Genomic DNA, 21,903 nt, shown 5'->3' on the forward strand with positions numbered 1-21,903 from the left:
CCGTGAATGAACATAGATAAATATATGTATAATTTCCAATTTATTGTATTGCAATTCTTCCGGAATAAAATTGGGATCGCTGCGGCGACCGAAAAAAAATAAGCATTGACCTATCTGGCTGAAGCGAAACCCTTGTGGTACAACCGGTACTTCAAATCACTCTCACACCTAGGAGAAGTATGACCGTCAGGCCTTCATGCTCCGACCCGGGATCTGTGTCAGCTTGCCTGGCCAGTATCCCAGTCACAAGTATGGTGGCGGCGGGACAAGCCTCCGCAGACGCCCCCAGCCAAAGCCTGCTTGAGACGGCTGTTAGTACCAACAAGTTGAAGAGAAACTTTGAAGGGAAAACAGAACCAGAAGCAACCTTGTGGGAGCTCTTGGGTCCTTTCGACCCAAGAGTGACCTATTAAGGCGCTTGTGGCAAAATAGCAACATGGTGTAGTGCCATGCGGCTGCCACAAGCGTAACGGGGTGGAGGTTTACTGCGGTTCCTCCAGGTTACTCCTAAAAAAAATAAGCATCGGCCGATCTGGCTGAAGCGAAACCCTTGTGGTACAACCGATACTTCCAATCACTTGCACACCTAGGAGAAGTATGGCCGTCAGGCCTTCATGCTCCGACCCGGGATCTGTGTCAGCTTGCCTGGCCAGTATCCCAGTCACAAGTATGGTGGCGGCGGGACAAGCCTCCGCAGACGCCCCCAGCCAAAGCCTGCTTGTGACAGCCGTTTGCACCTAACAAGTGACGAAACTTAGAAGGTAAAGCAAACGAAGAAGCAACCTAACTGGGAGCTCTTGGGTACTTTGGACCCAAGAGTGACCGATTAGGGCGCTTGTGGCAATAGTCCGGTGGTGTAGTGCCACATGGCTGCCGCAAGCGTAACGGGGAGGAGGTTTACTGCGGTTCCTCCAGGTTACCCCTAAAAAAAAATAACACGCGAGTATACTAACGGCTTTTTCAGGTGAAAGAACTTCGATTTGAGCCGCTGTGGCCATTGTAGTTACCTTATTACCGTAAACACTAGTTAAGTTTTGTTGTACCTAGTTTAAACCTTTTTACTTAGGTTAATTTTTTTTCTTCTTCCTTCTTCTTCATCGACGCCGGATTTCCGACTTCGAGTCTCCTTCAGACTCAAAACCTCTACCTCTCCAGGACTCGACTCCCCTTCGTGGGTCGAGTCTTGGTGAGTCTATTCTCTTCGAGTCTTGACTCTCTCTCTCGAGTCAGGACTCGTTGAGTCTTTTCTTTAGAGACTTGACTCTCTCTGGAGTCAAGTCTCTACTTTTCCTATTCTCTCGCTTGAGGCGACGGGAGACTGTCTGTTTATAACCTTTGGCTTAAATTGGCTAAATTACCGATACGCTACGACACTGTCTCGACGGTGATCGCATGACTCGCTTCGCAGTGAAACCACAGTATCGGCTCTTGCGAAGCATCCAAGAACCAGATACAGCGCACCATTACAGCTTTCAGAAAGAAGCGGATAACACTTTACCGACCGCTCCGCCGGTCTACAAGCGGCTCCAAACATTGAACCAGAAGGTAGACCGCGATCTCTTGACGCGAACGTACCCGAATCTGCAAGCACACAAGAGGTGTTCCATGCAATTGTAGATTACAGGAACACAAAACATCTTGAAGATCAGATAGAGTCTATCGATCAAATAGGCCCTACAACATACAACATTAAAATTAAGAACACCAAAGTGACGGAAAAAACAAAACGCGAACTATTACTTGCTTGGCAAGACGGCATTGCACTGGAAACAGGAATAATAACCTTCGCTGAGGCCACAACACCGTATGATAACATAAATATAAGAGCAGTTCCAACGGAAGCCACATATAGTGAGGTTACAAAGGAGATACATAAACACGACTGCGGTACAGTTATAAAGGTAATTAGAGTTAACCACAGAGGAACCGAGATCAACAACGGTTACAGGAGATTTATGATTTTATGATTCAAAACTACAAACGGAGAAAATTGCCGCCGGTCATCAAGATGAGGAAACTGTGGTGCAGTTTACCGGCCACCCGGTGAATATGCACCACGGTGTTACAACTGCCTACAATCTGGGCATACGGCAAGAAATTGCCAAAGCCAGGTGGTCTGCATCGAGTGCAAAACCCCTGGTCATAGAAGGCAGGAATGTCCAATTTTAAGACAAGAATATCCAACAGCCCAAGAGATTAACGAACAAATCATGGAAAGCGAGTCTTCTTCGGAAGGCGAGCTGACCATCGCAGAAGAAGCGGAAGCAGATAGCGTAGAGGTAGAACAAGTTGAGAAAAATGACGAACCACAAAATGACGAACACCAGAATGACGAACATTCTGAACATAGCAGTGAAAGCGAAGAGACGGAAGTAGTATATACGATCGCTCGCGAACTAGCGTTGGTTCTTATGGGCCCGCTCGTGACTTGCCGCGAAACTCGTGTTGGTGACCACACCCTTTAGACCCCCCCCTTTCGCTGGTGACTTGCCATTGTTTCTTATGGGATCTCTGATGACCCCATCCTTTCAGGTATAGGGCTCGCTCATGACCTGCCGTGAAAACTCGTGTTGGTGACCACACCCTTTCAGACCCCCTATCGCTCGTGATGTGCCAATGGTTCTTATGGGATCTCTGGTGATGTGCCATTGTTTCTTATGGGATCTCTGGTGATGTGTCATTGTTTCTTACGCGGTCTCTGGTGATGTGTCATTGTTTCTTACGCTGTCTCTGTTGATGTGCCAATGGTTCTTATGGGATCTCTGGTGATGTACCATTGTTTCTTATGGTATCTCTGGTGACGACACCCTTTCGGGTATAGGCTGCGGTCGTGATTCGCCGTGAAAACCCGGGGTGGTGACTCGCCTTTTTTGCTATAGGCGGTGGCGGCGATTCGCCTGTCGTGTATTCTTACGGGTTCTGTGGTGATTCACCGTGTGTTCTTATGGGCGCGGTCGTGATTCGCACTTTCAGCCATCTCTCGCGCGGTGTTGAATAGTCACCAACAATAACCGCACAAACGGAAACGTGGCTTGCAAGAGGATTAAACAGTGCGTGCGACCTATATTTCGAATGACCTGCGTGCGGAATTGTTTCACGACCAACCGCGCACTATCGTATCGATTATTACACTAATCCAGTCAGCACTATTACATTCAGGAGTATTCAGTATTCAGCAGTGACACAAAAAGCAACCAGCAAATAACCACACTCGTAAATTAACACTTCAAAAAGTGTAAAATAGATTGCAAATCCCGCGATCGCTAACAAGATAATGTCTCGGGCATAACCATTTTAGTGACTTGGTGTTAAAGACTACCGATCGCTCACAAGGTAATATTTCGATACTTAGTTTGTCACAGAGCCGTCGCAGACGGTGATTCGAAAACCAACAATTTGACACTTTCTGGTGGTCGCTATATGTTTTGACACATCGAACAGTGGCTGACTTTAGTTGCGCGATAAGAATTATGAGAATATTCAACCAATGTATCAATTTGCCAACTCGAAATGAAACTTACTACACAAACCAAGTTGATTCATATCTGAATGTGTTAATTCGGTACAATTCTAATTATTTTGAGAAATCTTTTCGTGATCTTTTGATTCGACCATTACTGACACCGACTTTCAGCCACATCGAATTATTCGCACATTCCACGCCGCTGTTTTCACACTTATAGAATCAATACCAACTATAATTCTACAAGAATCGAGAATCACAAGTATGTGCATTATACAGTTATTGTCTTTATCAACACGAAATCAAACTCTTAACAAAAACACGCATCTTATCACTCGTCAACTCTATCATGAAAAGCCTCGAGTCCTTATTATCAAAAATGTTATAGCGCGGTGTCGGAATCCATTCGCGGGATGTACTAAAGGTAAATCCAGATAATCCAAAATGAAATATTTGGACTTTGACATAATCTGAATTGAAATATATTGACATTGACATAATCTGAATTGAAATATATTGACAAACATGACTACCAACTTTGATCCAGTCACATTTCAAGATCATACTTTGAAACAATCCTTGAAACTTACAACTCTATTCACGATCCTGCTTTCCGTTTGTCAAAGAGATATTTCAACATCGTACCATACTCAAAAGAATTATTCACAACATTAACAATTGTTAAAAATCTAGTTTCACTTACTTGATTATATCACTTAAACTCATAAATTTGAAATAATTCATCCTGGTTGTACTCGTATGATCGTTCTTTTTTTATTCGATTGTAAAGGTCGTTACTATTCTGAAGACAAAGTATTTACTAATCGGTGCATATACGATTTGACTTGAACATATTATATTTTGAGTATACGAGATTTGAATGTCTGAACAATAACTGACTAATAATTTATCACAATTAAATCCGTATATTACAGCGTAAAAGATATTTGAATGTCAGCAACTCGGTAAGGTCATAGTTACTACCACATTACCTAATTTACCCGACCAACTCGTCATGATCATTCCTGAAATCAACACAAACATGACTACTGACTTGAGTTAACCACAAAACAGCATCAAGTTTTAAATCTACTTGTAGCTTACGGATTATTTGAATGTTGGTTATGTTTCGTTGTAATTGAGTGTATGGAAATAGTATTACGTCTCGACATCTTACCATCTTACGGTATTCAAAGAGTCAATCACAAAGACATTGTCAAGTAAATTCGTTTGTAACTTACTCGACCGTAACTTACTCGACCAACTCAAACAGTATCAGTATGAAAAACAGCCAAGCATACACGAGTCCTTACAATCACTAAAACCTAAAATCCACAACGAGTTCGGTTGCACTCATATACCGCCAACTCTTATTTTTTTGTTCAACTGTAAAAGCAATTACTTTATGTTACAGAGTATACCAAGTAGTAATTACTTCTCAGTGTCGGCGACTTGAGATTAACATAATATGTTTGAGTATACGAGACTTGAAAGTCTGACCAACGTAGTTGAGAACTCATTTCTTACAATCGAACGATGGTGTTATATTCAAAGTTATCATGCTGTGAACATAAGGATTGACACATTGATTTGACATATGAGATTTTGTAATAGTTGATCATTACTTTATTATTGAATTATTTGCGTTAATTAGACCCGGCGTTGTGGTAAATGTTATGACAGCAACAAACTTTTCAGTACCAATGTTATTAACATATTAAGCTGTAAAACTATGTGTGTCTGAAATGTTCTTGATAGGAAAATTACTCCACCTTGGTAAAAATCACTCTGCGTATCGCGGATATCAGAAAATATTTTCAGTAACCAAGACTAAAGATGAAACGACAATATCGGTATTATTACATTCAACCATCAGTACAATTATTAAAATCTATCGTTTGCGATAGACAACACTAAAGATGTAATAATTCCAGTATTCATACATTAAACCTCCGATACAAAATGCTTTATTATCCCGATTCCCAACGGGTAATTGAAACGACTAAGTGTAGAATCAGTATATCACAGTATCGTTACTATTGAATCCAACGATTTATTGTCGGAATTTGTGACAGAGAATTGAAACATATGCACTTTACAGATTGTGAAAATATCACTTTGAGTATCGAGTACCGTTCGAAGCTAGCGATCAATTCTTAATCATTTCAGTAACTCCCCCATTGTGCGTGCTAAATGTAAAATATCGCGAGGTTATACACTCTAAGACTTTGATCATTACAAAAGTAAATTGTGATATGTTTGTTAGATGCATCCAATTCAGTTAGAAATGTCTGATGCACAACAATCGTAATATTAAAAAAGTACTTGCTACACTGTTATTTGCTAAACGTGTTTTGCATTGTTGTTCATTTGTAGTATTGATTGAAATTGTTCTTGAACCCTCAAATAATAATTGCTGACATGAAACTAAGCCGCCGAAAGTCGTTACCATCACAAAGAAACAATTTGCACGATGTTTACTAAATGTGTCCTATAGTTAGGTGTACTGGAATTATTTGTAAAACACACACACACACACACACACACACACGATCAGAGAAATTGGAAATTTTTCCGTTGTCATTCGCTAAATTAAATTAAATGTCATCACAATACTCTGTCACTAAAAGACGTTACTTGGACGTGCTTGAATTCTAGACATAGTTCTGATTTACCCAACACAAGACCCAAGGACAACCCTAGTTTCACCCAAACACAGATATCCAAAATATCACACACTTCGCTATTCCTAAAGCACAAACACCCGATACAAAATAATACTTATTGTGTTGTTGCGGCATCATCACTCAACAATATCACCCTCAATACAAATGATGTTTATGTGTAACATGCTATTGATTTGAACCACACCCACCTGACGGAAGAGGATTTACTCAATCTTTACAAAATGGATATTGACCAACATCACATCACCGGATTGTATCTGTTTCGCTGGATACGAGTTATGTTAGTTTAACAGTAAACAAATTTCACCCTCTTGGTTTATGAACTCAATGCGTTAGCAGTCATTCAATATTTTGTTTGTGTCAACTAGTTACTTGGTATGTTACTCCACAACTCTTACAAAAGTACGAAGGGTATTAACATCACACTAAGTAATTAACTTTACTCGATATCGTCGCATTACGAAACTAAAGAATGGTTGGTTAGACTCTACAAACTGTTTCGATATCACAAGACCTTTATTGTCTGAATGGGTGTTCATGTGTCTTAACCCTTACTAGGTGGGGCCATATTTTGCAGAATTGACCTTCAATTTTCAAATTCTCACCGTGACCCCACCAGGTCTTGAATCTGGGCCGTTCCGGTTTACAAGTGTTATATGTTATAGTCACCAACGGTACATGGTACAAGTAACAAGTCTCGAGAATCCAGCTATTCAAAAAACATGAAAGTGTTTCTCCTGCGCCAAGTCGTTATGTTGACGAAAGCGTATATTGTAGTATCATGATCAATTTGCATTCGTTGGTCACAAAATGTCACTGCTCTAAATAATTATTTTTCACTCAAACACAAACGCATACTTGTCACCAATCGTTTTCATCAAGCACGAGTTCAAGAAACCTGTTACGACATGAATTCCGATTTAGTTTTACAAATATTTTATAATTGTTTTTAGTGGGATTCAGTTTTACAAATATTTTATAATTGTTTTTAGTAACACTATATCAATGTCATCAAGTTGAGTGTTTACGATATTGGTGTGTAGGTGTGTGTCATACTTGGGGGGATCCGTATTACAATTGACTCGAATTAACTAAATGTAAGAAGGGTTGAAATGTTTCGAATCGATTCATAAGTGGTCTTCGTTGTGGTTTTCGTCGGACATACAGCACGAACTAACTGTAGACTCCTCGTTGCAATGTGGCTTATTGGTATGACATTGTTATCGGGTGTGCTTGATGACATTCGATCTACATCAAAACTACCGGCTATGATAATGTCTGTGGATCGAAGGCTTACTCCCCGATGTTTGTATACCAACACATTGCATGCAATGTCACACACCTCCATTTACGCGTATACTGTTGTGGGTAAACAAGCGCGACGTATGTCTGGATGGTATTTTTTCGTGGAAACACAGGATGTAACATGTTTACTTTGAATATTGTTCATTGGTTTATCGATTCAGAATTGATATCCGGATCCGGTTACATACTTTATCAGGGTTTCCGATTTCAAACTGAATGTCGAGACATACATTGACCAATAAAGACACAATATAGTAAACATGCGGAAGAAAACTCGACCTGGAGTTGTTATCGCGATGGGTGACATAAATCCAACCGTTTTCCGAATACCGTTATCCACATACCAACCATCGTCGAGGAGGTGTTTTATCCAGACATTTTGACTCTGGAAAATCCAAAGCGTGAACCTGGACATCACAGAACTATCGAAGTCTATTGTCCAATTTTCCGAAACATGCATTTCTGTGTACAAGAGGATATTGTATGTGGTTAACCGATGATATTGATGTGATACGACTGATGGAGGTATACTCTGAAACCGGTAATCCGTGTATATTTCCGTCACTGCTCGTTGTAATCTATTTCAAACTATCGTCAATACAACAAATACCAAATTGTCAGGTGTGTTTGTCAGATTTCAAAATGATGGTGGTTTTTGTTACTCTAGGAAAAGTTAGATGACCAAGAGAAAATGTATTGTTACACTGGTAAACGCCGGATCTCCAAAGGAAAATGATATTTTTACTAAGGGCAACGACGACCCACCAAGTGAAAATGGTTTGTTGCTCAGGGAAAAAATATATTCCCAAGTGAAAAAGGTTTGTTACCCAGAGAAAAAATATATTCCCAAGTGAAAAAGGTTTGTTACTCAGAGAAAAAATATATTTCCAAGTGAATATATTTCCAAGTGAAAAAGGTTTATTACCAAGAGAAAAAATATATTTCCAAGTGAAAAAGGTTTGTTACCCAGAGAAAAAATATATTCCCAAGTGAAAAAGGTTTGTTACTCAGAGAAAAAATATATTTCCAAGTGAAAAAGGTTTATTACCAAGAGAAAAAATAGATTTCCAAGTGAAAAGGGGTTTGTTATTCAGGCAAAAAATAGATTTCCAAGTGAAAAAGGTTTGTTACCAAGAGAAAAAATATATTTCCAAGTGAAAAAGGTTTGTTATCCAGGGCAAAAATAGATTTCCAAGTGAAAAGGGGTTTGTTATTCAGGCCAAAAATATATTTCCAAGTGAAAAGGGGATTGTTACACTGGGTAAACGATAAATCCCCAAAGGACAATGGTATTTTAGTTAGGTAACGGTGGACATCCAAGTGAAAATGATAATTTTACACAGGTAAACGTCAGTTGTCCAAACCAGAATGATATTTTTACTTGGGTAGGTATCTTGTGTTCAACGCTGGTAGTGTGATTGGTCTTGTTAAACGTAGTTACCGAGTTGTACAATTATGAAGGGGTGGGAAATGAAATTGCTATTATGATCGTCAGAAGATTGTTGTATGTAGATTTGACAGTAACCCTATCATTCGCATATGACAAACACAATCATGGCCATTAACTAACTTGCTCGGTCTAGATCAATGCAAAAGAGATGATTCGTTTTTTGAAACCGTAGCGAAGACCACATGTAAATCTATGCGATAGACTTCTATCTCCTTACAGTCAGTCGTGTCGTGTCCATTTTAATACTGGTCCACATGTATGACATGCACACACTAACACCGTAAACAGAAGTCGATGATTTTGATTATTGAAAATATTTCTTGACTACACCTGAATGTCTATGTTGTAGAAAGTAAATACTATTATGGTGTTGCATGTTTAATGAAAGCGATTGGTTACAAGTATGTTTTGGGAAATTAAATTTATTTTTCTGTATGTGACAGTTTGCGAGGAAATGAAAATAGATTCGTGGTTTTAATTTGATTGTGACTGTGTTGTTTTTAATGTACGTTTCAACAGGTAGACTTGGCACTGAACAGCAATTCAACCCACAAAACATATTCGTTGTATGATTTGTTACTGGTGTGTAAAGGGTTAGGAATATTTTGAATGATAATATCTACTAGCTGTTTTGTTGTGAGAGCGATCATGTGATGACTCAGCACTTTTCGTTAGCAAAGTAGATTGATCTATGTGAAAGATGTAAGGACCGTGACTAGAAAACATATGTACTTTGCTGTTGGGGAACTGCTATGGTATTGACATAACCCTCTAGGAGTGAGTATGCTTTTCTGTCACGAAAGTTTACGTGACTCCGTTGTAATAAATTTGTGTTAACTAAACTCGGAATTTGTGTTAACTAAACTCGGATGGATACGCAATTGTGCTGGACTTACACATGGTATTCGCATACTGTCCACATATACAAACTTTTGTGTAAACAACTCTCTGATGTTTCTGTTAGTACTAGTTCTGTGTTGAACTATTTGATTATTAAGATACATGAACACCATTCAGACAATACAGGTCTTGTGATATCGAAACAGTTTGTAGAGTCTAACCAACCATTCTTTAGTTTTGCAATGCGAGAATATCGAGTAAAGTTAATTACTTAGTGCGATGTTAATATCCTTCGTACTTTTGTAAGAGTTGTGGGGTAACATACAAACTAACTAATTGACACAAACAAAATGGTGATATTGTGAAGATGATGCCGCAACAACACAACAAGTAATATTTTGTATCGGGTGTTTGTACTTTAGGAATAGCGGAGTGTGCGATATTTTGGATATGTGTACACGGTTGTTAACTACGGTTGTTCTTGGGTCTTGCGTTGAGTAAATCATTCTTGGGTCTTGCGTTGAGTAAATCATAACTATGTCTAGAATTCAAACACATCCAAGTAAGTTCTTTAGCGACTATGATTACATCTACTTTGACGAGAGGAAATGGAAAAATTCAAATGGATACTACTAACGAACAAAAAGTGCAAAATGGTTTTATCAGATTTAGGTGTAGGATATCTTTTCGATTTCTTTACCAGAGTGTGTTTTACAAATATTTCTAGTACACCAAAGTATAGGGTACATTTATCAAACGTCGTACAAATTGTTTAAGCGACGGCAACGACTTTGGGTTACTTGGTTTCGATCCTTTTGTAAAAGATTGTCGGACAATGGCGGTATAATCTTCTGTAATGATCGAGGTACGTGATCAAGTTTCCAATCAATTAATAATCGGACATACGACTTTGGTTTAACGAATCATAATATTTCTAAAATGTTTGCTGGTATCATAAGACACAAATCGAAATTCATATCAATCAAGACCTTTGCATGCTCTGAGTTTTGTGATGGCGTTTATTTCACCTGATAGAAATGAACTTGTATCAATAGTAGCACGAAACGCATTTATCATTTTCGGTGTTATTGTTCACCCACTTCGACTGGTACTCGATGCCAAAAGTGATATTTTCTAATAACCTTTACCACAACATCGGGTCTAATTATCGTGAATAATTTAATAATCAAGTCGTGGTCGAGCATTACAAAATCTCATATATCAAATCAATGTGTCAATCCTTATGTTTACAGTATGATACCTTTCAATGTAAAACCGGCGTTTGATTGTAAGAAGTGAATTCTCAACTACGTTGGTCAGGCATTCAAATCTGGTATACTCAAATGTAATATGTTAATCTCAAACCACACACCGAGTAGTATTTACTTTGGTTTATAAAATATATCAAGTAGTAATTACTTTGTCTTGCAAAATAGTAACGACTTTTACAGTTGAAAAACAAAAGACGCGTCGTAGGGATTTGAATACAACCGAGCTTGTTACGGATTTTGGATTGTAGTGATTACTGGCGTAGTCTTGTCTACTTTTCATGCGGATACTTTTTGTTTTGGTTGGGTGAGCTAGAAACGGATTGACTTGACAAGGTTTTTTGTATTTTACTCTTTTGTGTATGGGGAGATGGTAAAATGTTGAGACGTAATACTATTTCCGTTCACTCGATTACAACAAAAAATAACCTGATAGTTTGTTCAAGGTTTCGACGAATAGATTGAAATATTCCGATTTACGATTTAACTCATCGCGTCACAAGTCGATCGCGGTATGCACAAGTGGTTGTCAAGTTAGAAATATTTACAACAGGTGGTATTTCATTGATTGATTCTATTGTGTGTAGTAACACATTAAAATATCGCGATAGTATTTACTGAAACTCTATTTGATAAACGGAAAACTCAGTCGTGAATAGAGTTGTAAGTTTCAAGGATTGTTTCAAAGTATGATCTTGAAATGTGACTGGATCAAAGTTGGTAGTCATGTTTGTCAAAGTCCAAATATTTCATTTTGGATTATCTGGATTTACCTTTAGTACATCCCGCGAATGGATTCCGATGCGGTACTATAACATTTTTGATAATAATGACTCAAGGATTTTCAATCAACAATACTGGAATTTTTTGGTAATGCTAGAGTTGCCAAATGATTAGTTGCGTGTTTTTGTTAAGTGTTTGATTTCAAGTTAATAAAGACAATAACTGTGTAAAGACAATAACTGTGTATTGCACATACTTGTGATTCTTGATTCTTGTAGAGTTATAGTTGGTATTGATTCTATAAGTGCGAAAACAGTGGCGCGGAATGTGCGGATAATTCGATGCGGCTGAAAGTCGGCGTCAGTAATATTCGGGTTACGTTCGATTCAACAAAAACGCGTTAAGGGATTTGTCAAAGGATTAGAGTTGTACCGATTTAAAACATTCAGATACGAATCGACTTGATTTGTGTAGTGAGTTTCATTTCAAGTTGATAAACTAACACATTGATTGAATATTTTCATGGATCTTATCACGCAACTAAAGTCAGCCACTATTCTGGAGGTGTGAAACATATAGCGATCGCGGGCGAGTGACAAATTGTCGGTTTTCCAATCACCGCCTGCGACGGTTCTGTGACAAACTAATTACCGAAATATTACCGAAATATGACCTTGTGGGCGGGTATGAGGAATTGCTATGTCTGAAGTATTATCCGGTGAGTGGTCGTTGGATTTTAAAATTATATCACACCCTTTTGAATAAGCGTTCACTTCACAAAGGATTAGGGTTAGAGCGGAAATAAGTGACAATTTGTCGCTATTCAAGTTACCGCGGTCTGTTATTCGTTACATGTTAAATCTTACCAGCGATATCAAGTTCTGTGACAAACTGATTACTAAAATTTCACCGCGTGAGCGATCGGTATGGTTATGACACCAAGTCGTGAAAGATGGTTATGACCGAGACATTATCTTGTCAGCGATCGCGGGGTTTTGCAAACTATTTCGCAGCTATTTGAAGTGTTAATTCGTGAGCGTTGTTATTGTTGATATTCTATCGCCGTCTACGCCGGTTCTGTGGTAAACTAAATACCAAAATATTACCTTGCAAGTGATTCCTAGACTTGGCAAACTATTTCACACCTTTTTTGCTGAAAGTACGACATGCCGCCCGCAGTCTATACCGAAAGTACGAATCACGACCGCACCCATAAGAAATAAGACCCACCGCCGTAAGAAATAAGTGCCGCTCGCCACCCCGGGTTTCGTGTTAGCATCAATAGCCGCTCACCACCCCGCTATAAGACGCAATAGCCGCATGCAACCGCGCCCATAAGAACACATGGCGAGTCACCACAGATCCCGTAAGAATACACGACAGGGGAATCACCGTCACCACCTATAGCAAAAAAGGCGAGTCACCACCCCGGGTTTTCACGGCGAATCACGACCGTAGCCTATACCCGAAAGGGTGTCGTCACCAGAGATACCATAAGAAACAATGGTACATCACCAGAGATCCCATAAGAACCATTGGCACATCACCAGAGACCGCGTAAGAAACAATGACACATCACCAGAGACCGCGTAAGAAACAATGACACATCACCAGAGATCGCATAAGAAACAATGGCAAGTCACCAGCGATAGGGGGTCTAAAAGGGTGTGGTCACCAACACGAGTTTCGCGGCAAGTCACGAGCGGGCCCATAAGAACCAATGGCGTCATGCGAGCGATCGACTATACTACTGACGGAGAGGCGCAAGCCCCAGAGGAAGAGAGAACATCGAAGCACATGACGACCTTCTCATCACAAACGTCCGTATGGACAACAAATTCCAGAACCTGGAACACCGGTCACCGCAAGGAAGCCGAGTGTCCCAGAATATATGTCTGAGTACACTTTCCGGAACAAAATACCAGCCTCACCGATCAAAAGACCGAGTGAGGAGAGTCCAGAGATTAGGATAGTCAGTAAAAAGGCCAACCTACAGTAGTAGTATAGATCTCTCGCATGACGCCATTGTGGCTTATGGGCGGGGTGGTGACTCGCCTGAAAACCGGGGGTGGTGACTCGCCTTTCTAGACCCCCCTCTAGGCGGTGAGTCGCCATGTGTTCTTATGGGCGCGGTCGTGATTCGCCCTTTCAGGTATAGCTCGTGGCGGTGATTCGCCGTGAAAACTCGTGGTCGTGACTCGCCTTTTTGGCTATAGGCGGTGGCGGTGATTCGCCTGTCGTGTATTCTTACGGGATCTGTGGTGACTCGCCATGTGTTCTTATGGGTGCGACCATTGGGCTCGAAAGTCACGTGACTTTTCAGCATAGCAACCACCGTCTGGGGCCAAGCGCGTTTCTGGTATCATCTTCTCTGCGACAGTAATGCATTTGTATGTCGCAATTTCTGCTACTGCGCTGGTCTTTGCTGCCACATTATGTGTTTGTGTTACAGGATTGATTTTTTTCGTGCAGATAGATGACAATGTATAGTATTCAATTAACATGATGGAGTATAGAGCAGTTTAAGATAGCCTATTTCAAACAAGTAATTCCAAGGTTTAGTACTTTCATCTGGACCTACTAACTATTCATCGTATGGCTGCAGCATTATTATGCTTCAAGTGTATACTTATCGACACGGAGACAGTGATCAGTCAACATCGGAGATTATTAATATTGTAACATTACCGTACCGTGTTAAATTTAATTTCAGATGGATTTGGTTAAGCTACTTTTACGATTTGCGAGTTCTTCAAAATTAATCCGAATCTGGTCAAAAGAAGTCAAAATGATTTAGACAACGACCATCCAATATCAGCAATGTATGGTGGTGATGGCAAAGAATTGGGAAATATTCAGTTCAGCCATGAGTATAATGAAAGTTTATGACGTAGAGGTTGGTAACTGCAAAATTACCTGTAAGATTGGGGAAGCGTTGGAATTGAGTTCGAATCCCACTTGACGCAAGTGGGTCGGAGGCTTATCTGGACTCCCCACTGCTTACCTAACTACATGAGCAGCGTCATGTAATCAAGCCCAGATGGCTAAGTAAAGCTGATGAGGCTCGAAAATCGGCACCACTGACGAGGACGTATGGAAGCAAGCAAGAGAAGAAAGAAAGAAAAAGCTTATCAAAAAGCAAAGAGACCCTTGAACTTTGAAGCATTTATGTTGTGGTGCAAACAGACGATCATCATCATCATCATCATTGGTTTATTAGCAATTTTATCAGTTCAATACACCACAAAATGCGATACAATGAAAAGACAGGAAGATGTCGAAGCGACTTGGAGTAGTCTATGGAATCAGACACCCATCTTGACCTAGGCGATGTAAAGAGGAGGCATGCACACTGAATGAAAGTAAAGAAGATAGTATTTCCACCTTTTCAGAGTACTATGTAATATTGCATACTTGCCGGGAGTGTTATATTTTTTAAAGTAGTTTTAGGACATGTTTGCGGCACTTTTGTAATGTGTGTATTGACAGATATCAAGTGTCCCTATTCTACCAAATCAAGATCATTAATAGACTTGAGCGTTTAGAAGAAAGTCTTCATTTTGAAATGAGTCGGTGATACTATAGTACTTGCCCAGCATCACAAGTACTTTGTCAAGTGCAGTGCAGCTTGTGCATTGCATACTCAAAACTTATGCAATTTCTTCGTTTTGGACCCGACGATTCCCTCGAGATTCTGAATAGAAGAACTACCTAATTCTGATATAACTATATTTCCACAACAATACTTTCTTAATCTTGCATAGTTGCATACTCTCGCTTGATTTTACAAAATTCTAAGAGTGCTGACGAAATCAATAACTGGCCAAGAAATTCGACAAATTCACAACTTGAGAATGTATTTCCTTTGTACCGAGAATGAAACAGATAGAATGTAGGTATTGGTCACAGATTAGGTATTCCTGATTAATGTTGTATTGGTCACAGATTAGGTATTCCTGATTAATGTTGCCAACTTGCCATAAACGGATGCAGTTTTGACTTAAGCTATACACTGCTACTGTGGAGGTAGTCTTAAACTGACGACTCACTTAAACACACAGAGTTGGCTTGAAAATGGGCAGTCATAAGCAATACAATTGATAGGACTGTGTTGGTATATCGAAATTGACGAGAATAACAGCAAGCAGTGTAACTGTGAGCACTCCATGGCAATCTGTAGTTATTGCGTTTCTGCATCGCGTCGACGTAAGTATCTTCCATTGACAAGCCAAGATCCTGAACGGCGTTTGTGTAAATTCACGGTGCTCTGGCCCTGAGAACGACGGTAAGGGATACCAGTGTTGTTGGGTCCGCATGGTTACGAGGCTGGTCTCACAAATGACCTACTGGTGGCATTGATGTACCATATGTCGACAACAATGTCAGTTCCTTCCCAGCGTGTTGGGTGGATTTCTACAAGTTCAGGAAGTATATGTGGTACCGACTTATAAGGCCGGTAGCGTCTTGAAGTGTGTCGCTCCACCTCCCTACAGTGACGTCATTCCATAGACAGTTAAGCGGCATTTTCTTACAGTTCAAGGGGTAAATAGCGTGCGTGTGCTTCTCGTTCTTGCGATGATGGAGATGGTGTCTTCTGGAGAGCAGTTTTAGGCAGAGATACCAATTGCATCATACAAGATGCCGGGATCAGAGATGCCCCGGATATGGTTTACATATAGCGCACAGTGCAACTTCACTAGCACAGCAATCAGGTACATATTAGTGAGGCTAGCATCAATGTTTGCATTGATTTGTTAAACATCTAAAAGTATCTATAAAGAGAATAAAATAGTTATGAATTACCCTCTGATTTTTGTTCAAGTAATTTGTGTAAATTTTGTATAGAGCAATGCAAAAGCTACTGGAAGTAGAAAATTTTTAATTTGGCTCAACTTGCCAAATTTGCTAAACATTTTTTGAAAACTCAACAATTTCATGGCATAGCCAGTAAAATTTAATAAAACTATTTTATTTTTACAATAAATTCAATTTTTTAAAAATCTGATAGCTTCACTTCTGCATGTTGGAATTGAGCCAAATCTAGTGTGCAACCTTTTTTCAAGCCACCTAACAATTTTGTTCATGAGCCAGTGAAATTTGGAAAAAAAGTTATTTTTGAACAACACTGATGTATAGAAACTTGACCAAAATTTAGAAAAACATTGGCAACATTGCCAGTACTAAATTATAGGAAGTAGTGTCATGAGTAACATCAAGACCTGGTCTCCCATTAAAAGAATATTTACATTCCAGTTAGAATGATACCAAATTGTAAATCGCTGCATCATCAAAAAAACCAAGTCGAAAGTACGGTACTCTTATCCTTGTCCGGCAATAACAGTCTTCTCAGCAGCACTATCCTTGAAACAATCAATAACTTCCTTCTGATTGGCATGGTTGAATATAAATTTGGCTGACCGAAATTCTTGATTATCTTTTTCGATAAATGGCACAGATATCTTAAAAGCTAACCGATGCCTGCAGTTGATGCATCTATTCTTAGGCCACTTTCACTACATAAATACTTTTAAAAAATCTAATAATTGTGGCTTATCTTAAATCATTTGCTATTGAAGCTGACTCGATTACGCTGTCTTGGGGCACACGAGATATCGGTATGACATTTGATACCACCAAACAAACAAGTCAACATAGTTCAAATGTTAATTATATTTATCATTCTCACTAGCTTTATTAATTTCAGTCACTTTCCTGTCGTTTTCTGGCAATTCAGAAGTCGATGGAAAGACTACTCCGAATTGTTTTCTCATCCATTATAAATTGGCACGTTATACCCTGGCATTTTGCGCGGCTGCAAAACAACATAATCCTACCTAGTTAGTATCTAAAAGTCCTGAAACTAGCTAATAAGTCATAGAAGATAACATAAAACCCAGAACTGTACTTCAAACAACCTCACTGAGACAGAAAATACGATTTAAAAACAGACCAATATCGCAAATTAACACAGGCAGCGGCTATCTAAGATAGTTGTTTGGCCCCAGCGAACCAGAAGTCACGTGACTTTCGAGCCCAATGAATCGCCCTTTCGGGTGTAGATATCTCTCGCACGGTGTGGAATATGTATCAGGTATATTGATCACGTGATTGGTCGTTAGTTAATGTGCATATCCCAAATTATTAAATATGACCGATTCGAGTTAATCCCAACCAGAGTTGGATCAATTACATTATTACAATGACAATTACAATTACTTTCATGCATGTTTCAATTACATTACAATTACAATTACTCCATGCTAAAAATATCAAATTACAATTACAATTACTCCTTGCATGCTTCAATTACATTACAATTACAATTGCTGCTGTTGAACATGTAATTGAATAATCATAAATTCAACCGTGCTCCTTTACAACCGTAGCGTCGTAATTAACAACAATTCAAGTATTCATGTTTCATTCATGATGCGCAAATACCCGTTAATTAATAAAAAGAAAAAACGTTTTCGAACTATATGCAGTATGTCGTTGAAAAAAGTATTATAATATATGCACGTGTTGGATTTGCGTATATAGTAGCCTATATAATTAAAGAAATAATATTATTTTTATCGAGGGACGTAGGAATTAGGATGAGGAGTAAAACAAAACCGTGCTTTGTCAGATACGACGTTATATAATATCCAGTGATCTGGTTAGTTAGCTAGACGAAGTAACGGTGCAGCATCGTGATCTGAAATCGTATTGTAGATTGCCAACCCACGATAGATGCGCAAGATGTGAGTCACGGATGAATGCACCGACAAACGTACTGCAGAGCCGGCTAAAAGCAGCAAGCCTAGAGCTGGCGATCCAAGAGAGAGAGAGATATGATATTCTTTTTCGCCTGCACCATCGAGACGCTTTGACGACGGAGTTGCGATACGGCCCCATGAGGTCATCTAGTCTGCGTCCCCGTTTTTTTTCTCCTCCATGCTATCCGTGATTGCTGAGCGCCTAGCAGGATAGCTGCGGATACCAATTTTCGAGTCTTTGGTATGACCCGGCCGGGGATCGAACCCACGACCTACCTATCGAGAAGCCGGACCCATAACCATTACACTATCTCGCTCGGCGTCTAAATTCCATGCATCTGGTCTTTATGGTACGCTATCGATGCACCAATTCCGAAAATACAAATTAAAATCTCGTCAGGGCAATGTAACTGCTCCAAAATAGCCTTTAAGGCCGACTGTTTTGAAAAGTGAGAGCGCCGCAGCAGCATGACCACAACAATGACCAATTACGCCCAGCAATTGTTCAGAACAATGCCGATTCCCAGACTTTCACGACTATTTTGGGATGGTACCATTGCCTGGAAATATACTTTTATTGCGGAATCAGTGCGACACTAGCTTCCGATTAGGACCATACATATCAAATTCCGACGCTTGGATCGCCAGCTATGGGACTATCAATTCTGCTGCTTTTAGCCGGCGCAGCAGTTCGCTTCTCGGCGTATTCAATCGTGGCAGCCGAGGCCAGCATAGCGGTAAAAATAAAGAAAACTTCGCCCGCAGGGGCGCAGTCAAGGGCTTCCGCAAATGGATCCATCGAAATCCTTGTCGACATTTAAAGAGAATGCATCATAAGTCAATTATTTTATGTTGTGCTTGTCAGGTCTCAATAGCAATTTAATGTAATTGAAATTGTAATTGAGCAAAATTTTTGTCAAATTACAATTACAATTACACAAAATAAAAATGCTTCAATTACAATGCTTCAATTACATTGAAAAATGTAATTAATTACATTCAATTACAATTACAAATTACAATTGATCCAACTCTGACCCCAACGTTTACGGCGATTACGACTTCAATATATCGTTATTCTTATGGTGGAGGTGGCATGCGGCTATTGCGTCTTATGGATGCGGCGGCGATTCGAATATCAACAATAGCCGCGTTCACAAACTAACACTTCAAATAGGTGTGACATAATTTGCAAAACCCCGCGATCGCTGACAAGATAATGTCTCGGACATAGCCATCTTTCGCGACTTGGTGTTACATGCATGCCGATCGCTCACGCGGTGAAATTTGAGTAAGCAGTTTGTCACAGAACTTGATTTCGCTCGTAAGATTTAATAAGCAGCGAATAACAGGCCGTCAGTGTCGATAACTTGAATAGCGATAAATTGTCACTTATTTCCGCTCTAACCCTAATCCTTTGTGAAGTGAACGCTTATTCAAATAGGTGTGAAATAATTTTAAAATCCTACAATCCTACGACACTCACAGGGTAATGAATGCTTCAGACAAAGCGATCCCTCATGTCCGCTCACAAGGTAATATTTCCGTAATTAGTTTGTCACAGAGTCGTCGCAGACGGTGATTCGTAAACCAACAATTTGACACTTTCTGGTGGTCGCTATATGTTTTTGACACTTTGGAAAGTGGTTGACTTTAGTTGTATGATAAGAATCATGCGAATATTCAAGCAATGCATCAATTTGACAACTTGAAATGAAACTTACTACACAGCTCAAGTTGATTCGTATCTGAATGTGTTAATTCGGTACAATTCTAATTAATTTGAGAAATCTTTTTAACGTGATCTTTTGATTCGACCGTAACCTGAATATTACTGACGCCGACTTTCAGTCACATTGAATTATTCACACATTCGCGCCGCTGTTTTCACACCTATAGAATCAATACCAACTATAACTCTACAAGAATCAAGAATCACAAGTATGTGCATTATACAGTTATTGTCTTTGTCAACTTGAAATCAAACTCTTAATACAAACACGCACCTTGTCACTTGTCAACTCTATCATGAAGATCCTCGAACCTGTATTATTAAGAATGTTATAGTACGGCGTCGGAATCCACTCGCGGGATGTACTAAAGGTAAATTCAGATCATCCAAAATGAAATATCTCGACTTTGACATAGTCTGAATTGAAATAGATTGACAAACATGACTACCAACTTTCACCCAGTCACATTTCGAAATTATACGCATATTGATTTGAAACAAGTCATGAAATATTACAACTATATTCGCGATCGGACTTTCCATTTGGCAAAGATAATTTCAGAAATACTATCACTATGACATCTCAACATTTCAACATCTTGCCATCAACAAAAGAGTCAATCATGAAAACCTTGTCAAGTAAATCCGTTTGTAACTTACCAGGCAAACTAGACAGTACCCGTACAGAAAGAAGACAAGATTACGCGAGTACATACAATCGCTACAATCTAAAATCCATGGCAAGTTCGGTTGTAGTCATATAAAAAATCGTCTTTTTTGTTCAGTTGTAAAAGTCGTTACTATTCTGTAACCTAAGGTAATTACTACTCGGTGCGCGCAACTTGAGATTAACATATGTTTTGAGTATATGATATTTGAATGTCTGACCAACGTAGTTGAGAATTCATTTTTTACAATCGAACGCAGGTGTTATATTGAATATTATCATGATGTAATCATAAGGATTGATACTTTAGTTTGACATACGAGATTTGTAATAGTCGATCATGACTTGATTATTGAATCATGACGTAATTACACCGGTGTTGGTTATTGTGGTCAGACATGGGGTGATTACTTCAAGAATGTAATCGATTGCGATTACGATTACTTCTGATTCACGCGATTACGATTACGATTACAGCAAAATCAGGAAGTAGTCGATTACGATTACGATTACATTTGAAAAGTAATCACGATTACTCACGATTACATATACTTTGCTTCTTAGAACTAATCTTCGAAGATACATTGAAGACAATATTAGGATTGCGTTGAAAAGGCCTAATGAGATAACAACTTTCTCAATAGATGATGCGCCATTTGCTTGTTACGTCATAATGTACCCATTGCCCAACTTTGCAGGGGACGATTTATCGCTTCCAAAGATTTGCATTCTTGCCAAGTTCGTAACTGCCGCACCCCAAACTCCCCAATAAGGTGGTGAGCGCGCTTAAAGGGGACTCAAAATTATCTGGTAAAACCAACATAAATTATAAAGTAGATTTAGTTAACTGGAAACTTTTTTTCGGGCTTCGCGATTTAAATGTCTCTGATAGATTGATTTTGAAATGCATGCCTCTCACCCTCATGAAAAATTATGCATAATTTACAGGAATAAGCATTTCGGTCCCAGTTATTACTGAGTCACGACATACCAAAAGACAAATGCAGTTT

The 21,903-nt window shown here is 39.3% G+C and overlaps 1 long non-coding RNA gene and 1 pseudogene across 2 annotated transcripts in view; both read right to left on the bottom strand.

The window, feature by feature from the left end:
* The window catches only part of LOC145456561 (uncharacterized), a 390,319-nt gene that overhangs the window by 284,491 nt on the left and 83,925 nt on the right, over positions 1–21,903 (bottom strand). The window lies entirely within an intron of this gene.
* Positions 1–21,903, bottom strand: part of LOC145456548 (trans-1,2-dihydrobenzene-1,2-diol dehydrogenase pseudogene) — a 355,453-nt pseudogene that overhangs the window by 162,322 nt on the left and 171,228 nt on the right. The gene's annotated exons all lie outside the window — the stretch shown is intronic.

Source organism: Botryllus schlosseri, chromosome 14, assembly GCF_051294905.1.
Source record: "Botryllus schlosseri isolate E-star chromosome 14, Bs_hap1, whole genome shotgun sequence".
Lineage (NCBI taxonomy): Eukaryota > Metazoa > Chordata > Ascidiacea > Stolidobranchia > Styelidae > Botryllus > Botryllus schlosseri.